Source organism: Hyperolius riggenbachi, chromosome 8, assembly GCF_040937935.1.
Source record: "Hyperolius riggenbachi isolate aHypRig1 chromosome 8, aHypRig1.pri, whole genome shotgun sequence".
Taxonomy (NCBI): domain Eukaryota; kingdom Metazoa; phylum Chordata; class Amphibia; order Anura; family Hyperoliidae; genus Hyperolius; species Hyperolius riggenbachi.
In genome coordinates this window covers 209279491-209297526 of record NC_090653.1, presented here as the reverse complement: position 1 = coordinate 209297526, position 18036 = coordinate 209279491, and the positions used below count along the sequence as shown (strand labels likewise).

At 41.3% G+C, this 18036-nt stretch overlaps 1 protein-coding gene and 1 long non-coding RNA gene across 6 annotated transcripts in view; one reads left to right on the top strand and one right to left on the bottom strand.

Moving 5' to 3' along the window:
- Positions 1-9654, bottom strand: part of LOC137528444 (uncharacterized) — a 141025-nt gene extending 131371 nt beyond the window's left edge. Inside the window, exon 1 of the long non-coding RNA XR_011023396.1 lies at positions 9597-9654. This is a non-coding gene — a long non-coding RNA (uncharacterized lncRNA). The remainder of the gene's footprint in view (positions 1-9596) is intronic.
- NEK6 (NIMA related kinase 6) overlaps positions 1-18036 on the top strand; it is a 345606-nt gene that overhangs the window by 55630 nt on the left and 271940 nt on the right. The window contains exon 1 of one of the 5 annotated variants that reach the window (XM_068249733.1): positions 9707-9789. The exons of 3 other annotated variants lie outside the window; for them this stretch is intronic. The gene's annotated coding sequence lies outside the window, so the exon portion shown is untranslated. Of the gene's footprint in view, positions 1-9706; positions 9790-18036 lie in introns of those variants that run through there. One more of the 5 variants, XM_068249734.1, reaches the window with a different exon arrangement.

The window sequence follows — 18036 nt, the reverse complement described above, 5'->3', positions numbered from 1 at the left end:
ACCTCCCATTCATTAGCCTATAACTTTATCACTACTTATCACAATGAACTGATCTATATCTTGTTTTTTCGGCCACCAATTTACTTGGTACATTTTACTAAGAGCCACTTTACTGTAAATGCATTTTAACAGGAAGAATAAGAAAAAAAATATCATTATTTCTCAGTTTTCAGCCATTATAGTTTTAAAATAATACATGCCTCCATAATTAAAACTCATGTATTGTATTTACCCATATGTCCCGGTTATTACACCGTTAAAATTATGTCCGTATCACAATGTATGGCGACAATATTTTATTTGGAAATAAAGGTGCATTTTTTCCGTTTTGCATCTATCACTATTTACAAGTTTAAAATAAAAAATAAAAATAAAAATATTTCATCTTTACATTGATATTTAAAAAGTTTAGACCCTTAGGTAAATATTTACATGTTTTTTTTTATTCTAATGTGTTTTTTTTTATTTTTTATATTAAACATTTTATTTGGGTATTTTTTGGGAGGGTGGGATGTAAACAGTAGTCTTAGAGTGTAAATGTGTGTTGAGTTTTATTTTTTTTACTTTTAGTTGTAGTTTTACTTTTTGGCCACAAGATGGCGGCCATGAGTTTGTTTACATGACGTCACTCTAAGCGTAACATACGCTTAGAGAGACGCACGGGGGACGCAACAGCCAGAAAAAGCGCAGCTTCTGAGAGAAGCTGTCGCTTTTTCTGCGGGGGAGAGGAATCAGTGATCGGGCACCATAGCCCGATTCTCTGATTGCACATGGCCTCCTGGGCGTAGCTAGTACGTCCAGGAGGCCAAAGTAGTTAAGCTACATTCCTTCCCGTATATCTTTGTGCCATGGTATTTCCATGTAAAAGGATTTTTTCTCTCTCTCTTTTTTTTTTTGCTGAATATGTGCTTAGATATCACCAGAGATATTTGCAGTATACTATGCATGGCACCAATGTAGATAAGAAACAGGTTCATTGATCAAGTAATAGATTACGTCAAAATCTGTTATCTTTACCAATGGTTCCTAGGAAGGGCCAGGCCGTGTGGTGGCTTGCATAAACAATTGCAAAATTGCTCAGTTATGGTTTTCGGTACGTTTTACTTACATAAATGGAAAATTTTTTCGCTAAAACAAAAATTCCGGTGAAATTCAAATAAATTAAAAAGTGTTTGAGTTGCAAAAACTTATTTTTAAGGCACACACTTTCATTAAGAAAATTGTACATATAGATAAAGTGCAGTGGTGTACCTAGGGTAACCACAGATAACACACACACACACACACACACACACACGCACGCACGCAGCTAGACAGTGGTAGGATTAACTTGTGAAATCCCCTGAGGACATTCAGTGACATGACTATGCACTCTGTAAAGTGCTGCAGGAGATGTCAGTGCTATAGAAATACACAATATGGCAGGACATTAGACATGGACTGTGGTAGGGATTAGATTGTGAGCTCCTCTGAGGACAGTCAGTCACATGCCTATGTACTCTGTAAAGTGTTGCAAGAGAAGTCAGTGCCAGGGATGCTCACCGGATGCTGTCAAGAGTAATCACGAGTGATTACTCGTGATTCAAATAAAGTTTAATTGGCGCAGGTGTGCGGCGGGGATACAAGGGGTTATTTACCCATAATTCCGCCGTCCACCCTGCTTTCCAAAGAGCTTGCAGGAGGAAGTGCGCCGATGTGAGGCTTGCAACATGACCAATAGGACACATCCGGTGAGCTGCTGCATCCACCACAATCTGGCAATCTGTATTCTGTGAAACTTAAAGGGGAACTGAAGAGAGAGGTATATTGAGGCTGTCATGTTTATTTCCTTTTAGACAATACCAGTTGCCTGGCAGCCCTGCTGATCCTCTGCCTCTAATACTATTAGCCATAGCCCCTAAACAAGCATGCAGCAGATCAGGTGTTTCAGTGGTTCAGACTTATAAGTCTGATCTGACAAGACTGGCTGCATGCTTGTTTCTGGTTTTAATCAGATACTACTGCAGAGAAATGGACCAGCAGGGCTGCCAGGCAACTGGTATTGATTAAAAGGAAATAAACATGAGAGCCTCCATATACCTCTCTCTTCAGTTCCCCTTTAAGACAAACAATCAGACATATCTACACAACTAGAATAGCTATATATGCCAATTGTAGGCGGGGTCAGGGGCAAGGTCAACGACCTGAAACAATTAAGTATACTCAACCACAGAGACACAAGATCCACCTGACAATTATTGGTAATTAGTGAATGAACAAAATTGGATCAGGAAGCACAAAGTAAATGCAAATATCTTTATTAGTTACCAACCACAAAAGAATAAAAACAATTAAAAACAATACAGCCAAGCCTGGGCCATGAATCCCTAATATAACAAATAAATAAGGAACCTGGTGCTAATAATAGTTAATAGATGGACATATGTCTCACCTGGGGGTCTTTGCGATATATTTATAAATCACAGTGTCACAAATCAGTGAATAATATGGTTTTTATGTAAAAACACTGTGTCGCAGAGATAGTCCACAGGGGAGGCATATATGAAACAATCCCAATACATATAATCACATTCCCAATGTCTGTTGCTAATAAAGTGCTAGTGCAATACAAATATACAATACGCAGTGCTCAAAAATTCATAATACAACAATCTGTAAAGTGAGCAATAGAGTGAAATATAATGTAAGTTAGGTAGATAGAAAAAAGCAGCAGCATGCAATGAGGTAGATCAGTGAAAAAAGTACCGTAGTAGCAAAAAGAAGTCTATAGGGAGCACGAGGCTCACAGTGAAAATAACAGAAGTGACCCAAACATGAGCAGCAGAGTAGGAAAATAGCACAAGGCTCACCAGTTAGTGGTAGTAGAAAGGTCCAGGATGGCTGAAGACGAGCTGCCCGCGCTGTCCGGCTAGCACCGCCGAAGCTGCAAAGGGACGTGAATCTGTATTCTGTGAGGAGTACCTCGCCCAATCGGGTGGCAGCAACCTTGACAATCATATCTAACAGTTTCTGTTAGAAGCAGTAAAGGAATATTGTGTTCTGTTATGTGTTCTATATGCAAATAAAAACATTACCAAGCTGAAAAAATTGTTTGATATTAGAGAGGACCTTTATCCCAGGGTTGAACTTCATCAAAATTTGAATCCAAATCCAAATCAGTAGTCAATACCCACTTTCCCACAAGAAATCTTTACCTTTTTTTCACAATGCCCCTGGCAGTTTCCCAATCTTTTTTCCAAGCAAAACAGTGTCTTCCTCTACGTATGTATGTATGAAAATTATATATATATATATATATATATATATATATATATATATATATATATATATATATATATATATATATATATATATATATATATATATATATATATATATATATATATATATATATATATATATATATATATATATACATACACACACTTTTCATGTTAGTTCCCCTTTGAGGCTACTTTTATACTGACAGGAGGTGTCAGTAATATAAAAGTAGCCTTAAAGGGGAAATAACATGAAAAGTGCGTACGATTATATTGTAATAGTGCATACATATTGGTGTGTTAGCAGTGTGGTGCAGAGGGATCCTTTGTAATAACACAGGGCATGCTGTGCAGTCCCAGACAAAAGGAAAATTTGCTTTTACCTGCCCTATGCATCACAACGCATGCATAACACACGATGTGACATCTCCCATCCATTGCCTTGCTATACTGCTTTTACAGGATGTATAACAAAATGCCCCGGTATAACCGGTTCAGCACCGCTGTGCCGAAAATCTCATGCATCCGAGCAACGTTCACCTCCCATTCATTCGCCTATAACTTTATTGCTACTTATCACAATTAATTGATCTATATCTTGTTTTTTCCGCCACTAATTAGGCTACTTGCACACCAAGACGTTGCGTTAGGTGCTACGTTAAGGTCGCATAACGTGCACCTAACACAACGTATGGTGCTGCAAGAGAGGACGGTAGAGTGAGCCGCGTTAGGCGGGTCTATCCCTGTAAGGTCTCCCAGAGTGGCGCTGATTGGCGCTGATTGGCCGGCGGGACCACGTGATGCGGAGTGAGACACTCCGCATCACGTGGTTCCGCCGGCCAATCAGCAGCCGCCAGTGCAGTGAATATTAAGTAGCCATGTGCGCGGCTACTGTAGCTGGCTCTCCCCGCCTCCTCTCTGCCCCCCACAGAGCATGTGCAAACAGTCTAACGCGGCTAACGCCGTAGCATGCTGCACTTTCCGGACAACGTGCAGCGTTACATGTAACGCAACGTGGGCTGTGTGAACAGCCCACTTGTGTTACATTGCTGTGCGTTGGGGGAGCGTTACAGGCGCACTAACGTGCGCCTGTAACGTCCCTGTGTGTAAGCAGCCTTAGGCTTTCTTTGGGTAGTACATTTTGCTAAGAATTATTTTTTTCTAAATCCATTTTAACAGGAAGATTAAGAAAGAAATGAAAAAAAATCATTATTTCTCAGTTTTTGGCCATTATAGTTTGAAATTAATATAAGCTACCGTAATTAAAACTCATGTATTTTATTTGCCCATCTGTCCCGGTTATTACACCGTTTAAACGATGTCCCTATCACAATTTATGGTGCCGATATTTCATTTAGAAATAAAGGTGCATTTTTTCAATTTGCGTCCATCACTATTTATAAGCTTATAATTTTAAATATTATAATAACATACTCTCTTGACATGCATATTTAAAAAGTTCAGACCCTTGGGTAACTATTTATGTTGTTTTTGTTTTTTTTATTGTATTTTTTTAAAAAAATTTTTTTATAAAAAATGTATGTGGGTAATTTTTGGTGTGGGAGGAAAACTGCTAATTTCTAATGTAAAATAATGTAATTGTTTAATTAAAAATGTATGTGGGTGCAGTTTACTATTTGGCCACAGTAAAAAAAAATCCTGGATGCGAACGATCTCGCATCCAGGAACTAAAAGAACAGGGAGAAGTTTCCTGGGGGCAGAAATACCACGCTCTCTGAATAGAAAGCGTTGGTATTTCTGTGGGGAAGTTAGATCGGTGAATGGGAATTATATTCCCATTCACTGGTCGGGGGGCTAGTGGTGGGCGGCGGGAGCGCACTCGATCGCGCGCACCATGCGTCGGCGGCAGCAGTGCCTATCTGGACGAGGACGCTTGTCCAGATAGGCCGAACTGGATAAAACTCGCCCAATTCTTGCAATATAAAGAGCCAAACTGAAAATACAGTGGTTGGACAAAATAATGGAAACACCTAACATTTTGGCATCATAATCTTTGAACATGTTTTAAGCAATCAAAACTTGACATGTTAAATTTTTTTTGTTTATTATTTTTGTTATTTGATATGTTTAATTAAAATAATTGTTTTTTTTACAGATATTTAAACAAAAGTTGGTTATAATTTATAAAAATGGCAGATCTCTCAGACTTTCAAAGAGGCCAAATTGTTGGTGCTCGTATGGCGCTACTGTAACAGAAACTCCCCGAATGCTTGGCATTTCAAGAGGTTCTGTCTCAAAAGTAATGACTGCCTTTGAAAGAGAAGGAAAAACGTCCTCAGCAAAGCACAGTTGTGGCCGAAAGTTGAAGTTGTCCGAGAGAGACCGTCTGACTCTAAATCGAATTGTTAGAAAAGCTTGAAAGACCATGCACTCCTAAAATCACTGCAGAGCTGAATGAACACGTACAGAACCCAGTTTCCACAAAAACTGTTCGTCGGGAGCTGCACAAATCTAGATTCCATGCAATTAGAAAACCTCTGCTGTCAAAGACAAATGTTTCAAAGCATTTAGAGTGTTGTAGAAACCACCAGAATTGGTCCTTCGAGCAGTGGAAAAATGTGATTTTCTCATCGTTTACCTGATTTCCGACCTCTGGCCGAGTGTACGTTTGGAGAAAGCTGAAAGAAGCATTTCATCCAGACTGCCTTCTCTCAACCGTAAAACATGGTGGGGGTTCTATGATGATCTGGGGTGCTATTTCTTGGAAATCTGCCGGCCAATGATTTCCCTTCATGGAAGAATTAACAGCCGAGACTATTTAGGAATTTTAGGTGACCAAGTTCATCCTAGGGTACAAGAACAGTTTCTGGAGGGTAATACCATCTTTCAAGATGATAATGCCCCAATCCATACAGCTAGAATTGTTAAAGAATGGCACGAGGAACATTATAATGAAGTTGAGCATCTCATCTGGCCACCACAATCCCCAGACCTCAACATTATTGATCATTTATGTTCGTTATTAGAGATTCAAGTAAGAAGTCGATTTCCGCCGCCATCGTCTCGAAAAGAACTTGGGGGTGTTTTAACTGAAGAATGGGCTAAAATTACTTTGGAAGCAATTCACAATTTGTATGTATCAATACCTCAGAGAATTGAGGCTGTAATTGCCGCAAAAGGTGGACCTACACCATATTAAAATATATTTTGTTTATTATGAAGGTGTGTCCATCATTTTGTCCAACCCCTGTATGTTGCTCGCGCAATTGCATTCAGGGAAAACAATGCGTGATAGTGGAAAATGAGCACCACGCTTTACAAGTAAATTGCAGTGCTCTTGCGATCGGTGATCCTCTTTTTTGAAGCGAAGAGCAGCTAGTGGAAAAGGACCCTATAAAATTATCAAAAGTATCTTAGTAAAATGAAAACCAAAACAATGTTTTATTTCTTTTGAGACTCAGCAGGGTTTGATTGATTGATTGATTGATTGATTATGAAGTCCTTTAGTGAGGTCACTGTGGCTGGAACTATAGCAGCATCCCTTTTCTCCTTTGCCGCACTTGCGATTCTTATTTCAATGAATAAAATGAGAATTGCATCCTGATTGCTTGAAAAATGCTACATGCAGTGTGTTTGAATTTTTGGGGAAATAGCAATCGCTCCACAAGCGCTACAGTGAGAGTAAGGATTACATTTGTCACAGCGCTTTGTTGATTGCCGGAAAACAGCAAACCGCTGAAACAGTGCTGGAAAGTTCCCCAAGTGTGAACGGACTCTAAGGCTCGGTTATTATCTACTGCAGGACCACGTACGGCCAGCCACTAGTGTCCGCTGTGTTCTGGCTGGAGCCCAGGGCGAATGCATTATCATCACAGGATATATGAGGGAACGCATCAGTCTGTCCGAGATTATCGAAAGCGACTCAGAAAACTCAGAAATGCAGTCTACTTACTGCAATGGATCCATTGCAGGCTGTCAAGTGTGAACGGCTCCTATATATAAAATAGGATCCGTTCACTCTCAGCTTTGCGACGAGCGGAAAACAGACAATAAACAATGTACATTCTTGTACATTCTCACCTTAAAGAGAACCAGAGATGAAGCACCCTCATGTATTTTATTACATTTATCAGTGGGAACATAACAGTAAACACCTACCCTGCTTTTAGTTTCATTGTTATCTGCTTAATTAGTCTATTAGCAACTGTGATAAGAATCCACCGACTATTCAGTCGAGGTTTGACCTGGAATCATTATAGCTGAGTCACTCTTCTGTGTAGTCTTTTCAAGCCCAAGCCTTCCCCTCTCCTGGCTTAGATTTCCTGCTTTGCATACTGAGAGCTGTGATGATTTGGGAGAAGCTGCTGCTCCTGAGAGAGAAGCTCTGTGGCTGTAATATGATCCCTGTGTGCTCTGTGTGCACTAGATACTGATAATAACGGCAGTTTCATTCCTATGAGAGACACTTCCTACAGGCAGCTGTGCATCATACCAAAATGAAAGCACATAGATGAAAGGCTGCATTTAGCCCAGATAGCAGCATCGTCTCATATGGCCTAGACAGCACATCCAGAACAACTCATAACCCGTAAGGAAAAGGGATATGAGCCGGCGGCCAGATTTGATTTTTCCTGGAGCAATAATGGATAAAAAAAACACTCAAAAAGGCACACCAGAGCGGCAAAATTATCAGGTAGAGCATTTATTCTTTACAAGCTATCAACTGATATGTTTATTTTGTGTGAATCGTTCATCTCTGGTTCCCTTTAAAGGTAATCTGAAGTGAAAATAAACTTATGAGATAATGCACTGTATGTGTAGTACAGCCAAGAAATAGAACATTAGTAGCACAGATATGAGTCTCATGTTGTTTCCAGTACAGGAAGAGTTATGCATAAGAAACTTCAGTTGCTATTAATGCAAAAGAGCTTGTCTGAGCTCTCCGACCAAACTTGGGTCGCTGTTTTCTGGAGCACTTATACATCAAAGAAACAGTCAAAAACAGATTTAGGGCCCAATTCCACTTGTGCTGTGGGAATCGCAGCGGAAAAATGTGCATGCGGATGTGAATTTCACATGCGGTTGTATGCAAATTTTCATGCGAATTCGCATACGATTTCGCATGGATGACGATGTATGCGAATTTAACCATGGCAGTGCCTGTGTGCTTTTCCATTGTTTCTATGCAAAATCGTATGCGAGTTTGCATAAAAATTCGCATACCAAAACCGCATGCGAATTTCCTATTAAATACATTGTATACGAATCGCATAGTGGTATGCGAATTCTGATGGCTCTGCCATGCAGATTTTTTCTGCACAGAAAAATGCTCAGGATTTCTGACAAGTGGAAACAGGCCCATCCACTTGTATTGGTTATGCGAATCTGCATGCAGAAAACGCATGCAGATTCGCTGCAGTGGAAATGGGCCCTTAGATAAGAGTTTTACTGCGGGGAAGTTAAAACGGTCATTAGTTCTGCTTGTTTTATGGTTTAGAATACAGTGTGTGGCTTGTAATTGCAAATATGGCAGAATTATGCAGTTTTATAAAAAAAAAAAAAAAAAAAAAAAAAAAAAAAGCTATTTATGTAAATAAAACTTCAGCGACACTTTAAGTGGGAACACAGCCTTCAGCTGGATTCACACTTTTATGTTTTTCTGTGCGTTTTCTGCATAGGAAAACTGAGAACCAATGTGAATCAATAAGCTGGTTTACACTTGAGGCAGGGAACACACTTGACTATTTTCATACGCGTTTTCTGCACAGAAAAACTGAGAACTCGTGTTAATCAATGGGCTAGTTCACACTTAATCTGTTTTTCGCGCGCAGAAAAAACTGATTCTGCATCATTATTCTGCACACTGTCAGTTTTCTGTATCAGTTACATTAGCCGCAATGAAAAAATGTAATGCATAGAAACACACTTTCAGTGGCGTAGCTAAGGAGCTCTGGGCCCCGATGCAAGTTTTACAATGGGGCCCCCCCAAGCACTCTGTAAATAACAATTGATAAGGCGCACCAAAACCTGCCAATGGCAACTACAGTGTCAGAGGTGCAAGAAGGGGATGGGGAACAGTTTGTTTATGATTACCACTATTCAAAGTACCTGTAGAAGTGATTATTATGAGCACAGGACCAATAGAGAGCTAATACTGTAGTTGAGGGAGGGCCCTTTGGGGCCCATTTGGCCCAAGGGCCCTGATGCGGTTGTAACCTCTGCAACCCCTAATGCTACGCCCTAGCTTGGTGTGCAGAAAAACGTGTCCAGAAAACTGAAAGACAAGTGTGTTCCCTGCCTGAATGCTTTTTCACATGCAGAAAAACAATTAACAGCAATGCAACACTGTCATTAAACTCATGCAGAAAAACTCACGCAGAAAACTGATAGACAGGTATGAATTCAGCGTCCCTGTGTCGTGCTGTCTTTTTCTGCCTTGAGCAATCCTTGTCCGTTCTCCGGCTCCGCCCCTCCCTTCAGTTTCCTGGTCATGAGTGACGAAGGGCTTGAGAGAAGAGTAGGCAAGAATCACTCGGGAGGAGAAGTTAGACAGCACTGGCCAGACCAGGTAAATATGTAATCTGCTGCCAGCCCTGCACATTGGAGGAGAGGGAGCATATACCAGCAGGCTAGGCTGCTAATTAGCTAAAGAAGCTTGCCTTGTACTGTGTTGCTCATTTACGTCTGCCAGTAAGTGTTCCGTATAAACACACGTGCAAACAGTAAACTTTTGGTTCAGTTTTGTTTACTGAAGCAAGGACTTTCTTTTGGAATGTCAGGCACTGTGATTGCCATAACATGCTGCCCAGCATTACATTCCTCTCCACTCCGGTCTTCCTGTGTCCAAGCTGCCTGCATTTCTGACTATGGTGATGGGCTTTTAAAGAGAACCTGAGTACTGAGTAAAAATATTTAAAATAAACACATGAGGTAACTTCAAGTGAACATTACAGAGTTACCTTGCCATCAGTTCCTCTCAGAAGCTCACCATTTTCTTCTAACAATAATCCCATCCAGTTCTGACAATATTTTGTCAGATCTGAAATATATCAGTTGCTGTCAGTAAAATATCAGTTGCTGTCAGTTATAGCTGAGAGGAAAACGGATGTACCAGGTAATGTTCATGTTTCCCTATGGCTCAAGTGGGCGATGTTACAGTTTAACGGTGTGCTGACCAGAAAGCTGTTATGGGGTAATGGCTATTTTCAAAATGGAGGACGGAAAATTCCCTTGATCATAGTGAACAAATAGGACGCGGGACAGGAGAAAGACACTGAGGAGTAGACTACATGGAAGGTAAGTATGACTTGTGTTTGCTTATTTTGACTTTTATTTTCAGTACAGGTTTTCTTTAAGTGCCAAAAGGATACAGTAGGGGATGCAGGCTATGTTTGTCTTTCATTGTATTATTTAGTATTTATATAGCACTGACATCTTCCTCTGTTCTGTACGGAGTATATACTGTAGTCTTGTATCTTAACCAGTGTTGCTTGCGAATTTTCACCAAAGTCATTTCCGCATCGAAAATGCTATTTTCGATTGAGAAACACAAAAATCTATGTAATTACAGTGAAAATGGACAAAACACACTGGAAAACTTTATTTTACTGCGCACATTTTTACAGTACTTTGAAAACCCCCCCAAAAATATTTTTTTTTTCCCCGCAAGAATTCAAAGCGAAAAACTTATTTTTGATGGCTTTTTTTGCTCAAAAATTTAATTTAATATTTTTTTTTTGCAAAAATTCACGTGAAACGAATATTGTCATTTTCTCTCATCACTGATCTTAAACTGTCCCTCAGAGGGGCTCACAATTATTGCGTAGTCAACAGTATCAATATTGTAAAGCCTCAAAAGCTCAATTGTAGTATGCAGATGGATATACAGTACTACACATTTTTAAAGCATAACAACTGCAAAATGTGGGTAATGCGTGCACTGAATTCATTCAATACTCTGTATATAGGGCTGTGGAGTCGGGACACGACTGCGACTCCGGGTTCCCAAAATAGCTCTGACTCCGACTCCTCGACTCAGACTCCTTAGTCTAATACTTAACAGGGCTGTGGATTTTGTACAAAAATCATCCGACTCAGACTCCTCAGTTTATGAAATCAACGACTCCGACTCCGGGTGCCCAAAATTGCCCCGACTCCAACTCCACAGCCCTGGTATATACAGTAACTGTGGCCAGCATAAGGCTCCCTGCACACTGCAAATCCGTTTTCCGATTCCGTTTCCGATTCCGTTTCCGATTTTCCTTGAATACATTCAACAGAAAAACGGATCAAAAAACGCAGCATGCAGTTAAGATTAAAAATCTGAATCGGAATCGGATGTAAAAACAGATTAAAAAGCGGAATCGGAATCTGAAATGCATGCAGTGTGCAAGAGGCCTAATGGTGTATTGCTACTGTTAGGGCCGGTTCACATGACCAGTTGCCAGCATCTTGTTTAAAAAGAGTCTGAAGCCTTCCAAGAATCCGCTTTTCATTTGACATTTATGTTAAGCACTATGAGCATAGCTAAAACGCCGCATTCCCATGGCAGAACAATGTAATTAAACCCCCCAATTCCCCGGGGCAAAATTTGGGGCTTTTTCCTGGTAGAGGAAGAGCTTTGCGCTGTAGCTCTGCCTCCATTAGCGTCAATCTCCGTTGATCGCCGCCTCTCCCCGCTCCTCTCAGTGAAAGAAGACTGAGAGGGGCGGGAAGAGACAGAGATTGACAAGAGTAGAGGAAGAGCTATAGCACAAAGCTCTGCCTCTACCAGGAATGTGGGGTTTTAGCTATGCTCATAGTGCTTCACATAAATGTCAAGTAAAAAGAGGAATTTTGGAAGGCCTCAGACTCTCTTTAACCTCTGCTAAACGACTTTTTTGCTACTGAGCTAAAAAACGCTTGGCACCGGTTCCCTTTGTTCCGTCGTCATGTTTTTGAGGTGTGTGTGGGGGGGGGGGGGGGGGGGGGGATATGAACCATGAATGCAAAAGAAGCTAGAAGCTACATGCAACAATTTGGAAAATTCAATTGATTGCTGCGCTTGGGCAATCAATGGTAAATACATTGGGATGAATGCTTACATTCATCTTAATGCAGGGCATGGTGGTTTCTGCCACTGAACGATGTGGACAGATGTCAGCAGCCATCCGTCTGAACCGGCCCTAACAGTATATAACAGCATAATGCTGTTTCTTTGCCCTTTTTCTCTGCTCACCCCTCCCCTCACCTTCTCTGTCAATAATAGATTGGTCGAGATCATTAAAGCGGGAGTGTCACCATAAAAATCTAATTTCAACAGCAACTGGTCTGAGTGTATTAAGTGATAAAGATGCTAATCTTGTATTCAAAACTTTTTCTGCTGTTATGATTTGGAGTTATCACATACTTAAAGTGAACCTCCGGACTAAAAATCTACTCAGCAGAACTGAAAAGGCTTGGGGTTTCTTTAACAGTTTCACCGCATCAGAACTTTGTTTTTCTTACCAAAGCATCATTTTTAGCTGCATTTTTAGCTAAGCTCCACCCATCAAAGAAAAAAAGCCTGGCTGACATCATGAAATCAAACATTTGCCTGTTCTTTTAAAACAGGGTGGGTAAGAGATTATACAGAATTACCTATCTATTTTAATTAGCATAACTAATGTAACTTAATGACTGTATGTTTGTTTAGGCTGGAGTTCCTCTTTAAGGAGCACTGGCCCTTTAGTAGTCAGTGCCAAACTGTTGCATGCTGGGGGTTCTTTTTATCTATAATATATTCCTCCTCTTCCATTTATTTCACTGCCTAGCAGCTTATCTGAAACCTGATCCCCTGCTCACTTGTGTTTACAAGCAAGGCTGAGGTGACTCAGCGATTGGAGGAGAAAAGAAAAAAAGTTAAGGGCAGAAATGACATCAGGATTTAGCCTAAATTGTGGGCAAAATACATGGTTCCCACCAGGAACAGAATTCTCTTCATTTACTATATAATATTTACTGAAATCAAAACTTGGATAGTACAATACATGTGTTATGTAAGTAGATAAAGTATATATAATATATATATATATATATATATATATATATATATATATATATATATATATATATATATTATGTGTGTGTGTGTGTGTGTTTTTTTTCGCCTGGCATAGTATCCCCTGACTAATCCTACTGCTTTAACAAGTAAATTCCAACTATCCAATGCAATCAGATCAATGAGATATATCCGAAAAAAAGATTGATTCCATGAATCCAATTGCATTGGTTAGCGGTAATTTGCCCATTAATCGGGGCACGCCCGATTAACTCTGATGGTTTACCATAGCGAGCGGAAACAATTTGAGGGATTGTATAGTTAATGGCCACCTATAAGGTGTGTACACACGCACTACTAAAGAGAACGACGGGTCCGTCAGACCCTCCCGCTGGGCGGTCGTTCTCCCGACAGTAGTGCGTGTGTACAGTCTGTCTGCAGACTGATAAGGCCGTTTCTGAACAATCCACTGAGCGGATCGTTCAGAAACAGCCTTATCAGTCTGCAGACAGACTGTACACACGCACTACTGTCAGGAGAACAATCGCCCTGCAGGAGCGTCTGACGGACCCGTCGTTCTCTTTAGTAGTGTGTGTGTTCGCACCTATTGATTCAGGAGGGGAGTTGGGTCATAGCAGGCCTTGGGTGGTGGAAAGTACACATCTGGCCCTAAAAGCTACACTTGTGATATGACACTAATAATAATAAAAATATATGAAGTAAAAGTTTGCATTTTTAGTGCATCTTTACAAGCCCCAAATATACCCGTGGAGCCAGGTATAGGTGCCTGCAGTATAGATTAGCCAGGTCTAGTTGCCCCCAGTATAGTTAGCAAGCTATAGGTCCCCCCAGTATAGGTAGCCAGACATAGTTGTCCCAGTATAGGTTAGCTAGGTAGGTGCCTTCAGTATATAGGGTAACCAGTATAGTTGCCACCAGTATAGGTTATATAGGTAGGTGCCCCCAGTATAGGTTAGATAGGTAGGTGCCCCTTGTATAGGTTAGATAGATAGGTGCTTCCAGTATAGGTTAGATAGGTAGGTGCCCCCAGTATAGGTTAGATAGGTAGGTTCCCCTAATATAGGTTAGATGAGTAGGTGCACCCAGTATAGGTTAGATAGGTAGGTGCACCCAGTATAGGTTAGATAGGTAGGTGCCCCGAATATAGGTTAGATAGGTAGGTTCCAGCAGTATAGGTTAGATAGGTAGGTGCTCGCAGTATAGGTTAGCTAGGTAAGTGCCCCAGCATAGGCACAGTGGTGGGGGAGCGGGTATAGCAGCCTCTTTCTCCTTCCTGTTTTAGGCGTCTGTCGCATTGGTAACAGCACCCCCTGTGATGACATGGGGTCACGTCATCACAGGGGGCTCTGTTACCAACGCGATGGATGCCTGAGAGAGGAAGGAGATGGAGGCTGCGGGGGATCGGTGGCAAAAGGTGAGTTATAACTACTATGCCCGCTGCCGCTGCGCCCTCCCTCCCTCCATTATTGCACTGCCTATTTTAGTTGCCCGGTGTTAGTGTTTTCCCTTATGCCCCTTCATCTGCTGTACACATACCCTTAGTTCTGGCATCCCACATGTTTATTCATCATCAATGTAATGTGTCATAAACCAGAGCCAGTTCCGGACTTTTTGCTGCCTGAAGCAAACTTGTAATGATGCGCCCAATTTCCCCCCGATTTAGAATGATTGCATAGCACCCAACAATTTGTACTGTGGGTTATAGCTGCAGTGTGGAAAAAAAAAAACTCCCCCAGTATAGGTAACCAGGTATAGGTGCCACCAGTATAGGAAGCCAGGCAAGGGTGACCCCACTATAGGAAGCCAGGTATAGGTGCCCCCAGTATAGGAAGCCAGGTATAGGTGTCCTCAGTATAGGTGCCCCCTGTATAGGAAGCCAGGTATAGATGCCCCCAGTATAGGAAGCCAGGTATAGGTGCCGCTGGGTGGAAGGAAGTGGGTGACACTGTGGGAAGGAGGGCGGGTGCTTCAGGCTGCATCATGGGATGTCTGGCCCTGGTTATAACAATCCCGTGGCCATTGCACCAGTGATGAACAAGTAGGGAAGCTAGAATTCAAGATGGTCAGAAAAAGATTGTAGAGTTCATTTAGAAGCTATGGTCATAATTTTGAAACTTTGCCAACCTGCCAGCTGAGGTGGCTCGACAGGAAGGAGGAAAATGCCAGGGAACCCCTGCAAACCTCAGGGAACCCTGGTTGAGAAAGACTGATCTACAGCCCAGAAATGATAAATTCTAAACAAGGGACCTAACTGTTACAGCCTACTAGAACTGCTGTGCTGTAAGATTAGATTACCTTACATTGCAGAGTTTGTGTTTACACAGATGTCCCCTTAGCTTCTTTGCCAGTGTACTTATGGTGCATGCCGTTCTCATCTCTTTCACTTTGTATTAGCATTAGTATGGTTTTTTAAAGTATTTTTCTTTATTTTTCTATTTTCATGTTCCATAAAAATGTGAACTAAGCATTATTCCTGTTTTGTTTATGTTGTCTGGGCCCACACTAGAGGCGATATGCAATTCACTTTTTCACCCAAGTTTTCTCCTAGGAGATAACTTTTAAAGGGAACCTAAACTGAAAAGGATATGGATTTTTCCTTTTAAAATAATACTAGTTGCCTGACTCTCCTGCTGATCCTGTGTCTCTAATACTTTTAGCCACAGCCCCTCAACAAGCATGCAGGTCAGGTGCTCTGACTGAAGTCAGACTGGATTTGCTGCATGCTTGTTTCAGGTGTGAGATCCAGATATCACTGCAGTCAAAGAGATCAGCAGGACTGACAAGCAACTGGTATTGTTTAAAAGGAACCATCCACATCACTCTCAGTTAATGTTTCCTTTAATCTTCTGTTTAACATAACTTTTCAGCACTGTGCAAATTGCAACTGAAAAAAATAAATAAAAAAAAAGTAGGTGTAAAAGTACTGTCAACATTATTCAGTGTATTTTCTTGCTTGCTTGTGGCTTAAAAGGCATTTTATTGACTAGGTGTAACAATATCAAACTTAAAGAATTTTTTTGTTTAAAGGTTATTAGGCTGTTGCTTATCTCTTAGAGCAGAGAGGATGTTCTAAGTTCAGGTCTGCTTTAAGAGACCACATTGGCCTCAATTCACTAAGCTTATCTCCTGTCTTTAATAATGTTTCTAGAGCAGGAATGGGCAAACTCGGCCCTCCAGCTGTTACGGAACTACAAATTCCACAATGCATTTGCCTTTATGAGTAATGACTGTGGCTGTCAGACTCCTGCAATGCATTGTGGGACTTGTAGTTCCGAAACAGCTGGAGGCCATTATCCCAACACACTTTCCGTCTCTAGATCATCTGTGTGAAAGCACGTTACCTGGCAATTCTTCATGTTATGCAAATACTGTGCAGGTTTTTATGTGTATTGTATTATGGCTGTGTTTTCTTGTAGGAGATAATTTTTCATTTTTTGTTTAACCTTACTGGCGGTAAGCCCGACACAGTATCGGGCTAGCTGCCGCAGGGGATCGCATGGCCCCGGGAGGATTTTTTTTGAAATAAAATATGTTCAGTAGTCTTCAGCTAGCACTTGGCTAGCTAGCTGTGCCCATACAAGTGCATGCGCTCTTCCCCCCGATCCCCGCCGCAATACATTCGCCCCCAGGGATCCCGCAATGGCGCAGCCTCCCGATCAGCACTCTGCTTCGCTATGGGGAGGATCGGGACTGCGCATGACGTCATGTCCGATCGACGTAGCGACGACTAAAGCTAATTGGGAAGCTGCGTCTCTCGCGGGATCGCGGACGGGTGAGTGTTGCCGGCGGCGATCGGGGGGAGCAGATAAGTGCCGGGGGAGTTGGGGGCCACAGGTAGCTAGCCTAGTGCTAGCTACAAGGTTTAAAATAACTATTCTAAAAATCCCTCCCGTGGACGCAGCCTCATAAACTGCGTACCGCCAGGGAGGTTAAAGTAACTTTTCAGAACTCTGCAACTGAAAAAGCACCAAAAAACAGTGTCAAATATATTCAGAGTATTTTCTTGCTAGTGGCTTAGAATGCATTTTATTGATGAGGTATGAAAATATCACCTAAGAGGAAACTTGGGAGAAAATGTAAGATTGAACAAGGCCCATAGTGTGAACCGTCACTCTAACAGTAAGTGGGGCCGTTTTCTCCATCATAGGTAGGTAGTTCAGCAAAAGGATTGTTAGTAAAGTGGATAAAAGATCTCGTCCGCTTTTCATTGTTTTTGTGTCTCATGTCCTATCCTAATAACACTTTGGCCTCACAAAAAAAAATTCTCCCAAACAGGGGTACCAACAACAGTGGCAGTTTGGCAAAATGATTGTGCACAGAATTCAGCTTTACAGGGTGTGTCCATAGCCTTTTTCCAAGGATGTTGTAATATGACTTGAGTCATTGGGCTTCCTTTGTGACAGGGATTGATATGCATTCTGCAGAATAGCCTCTTGCCTAATGCGATTTAAATCCTGCTGATTCTGGTTTTGTATAAGATAAGAAGATTGCGTGGGAACACTCTGTCTAATTTTTATTAACATGAAAAGGGTGAATGTACCGTCCATAATAAGTAATAGATTATAAAACTACAACTGGAAAAGGGGACGTAGGGGAAAATGATTCTCAGTGTAATATAACATCAAATATCTAGCTATACAATATCTGAAGGAACCTGAACTGAGAAGTATTTGGTGGCTGCCATATTTATTTCCTTTTAAACAGTGCCTGACAGTGCTGTTGAGCTTTCTGGCATCAGCAATCTCTTAATTAGACACCTCAAACAAGTATGTAGCT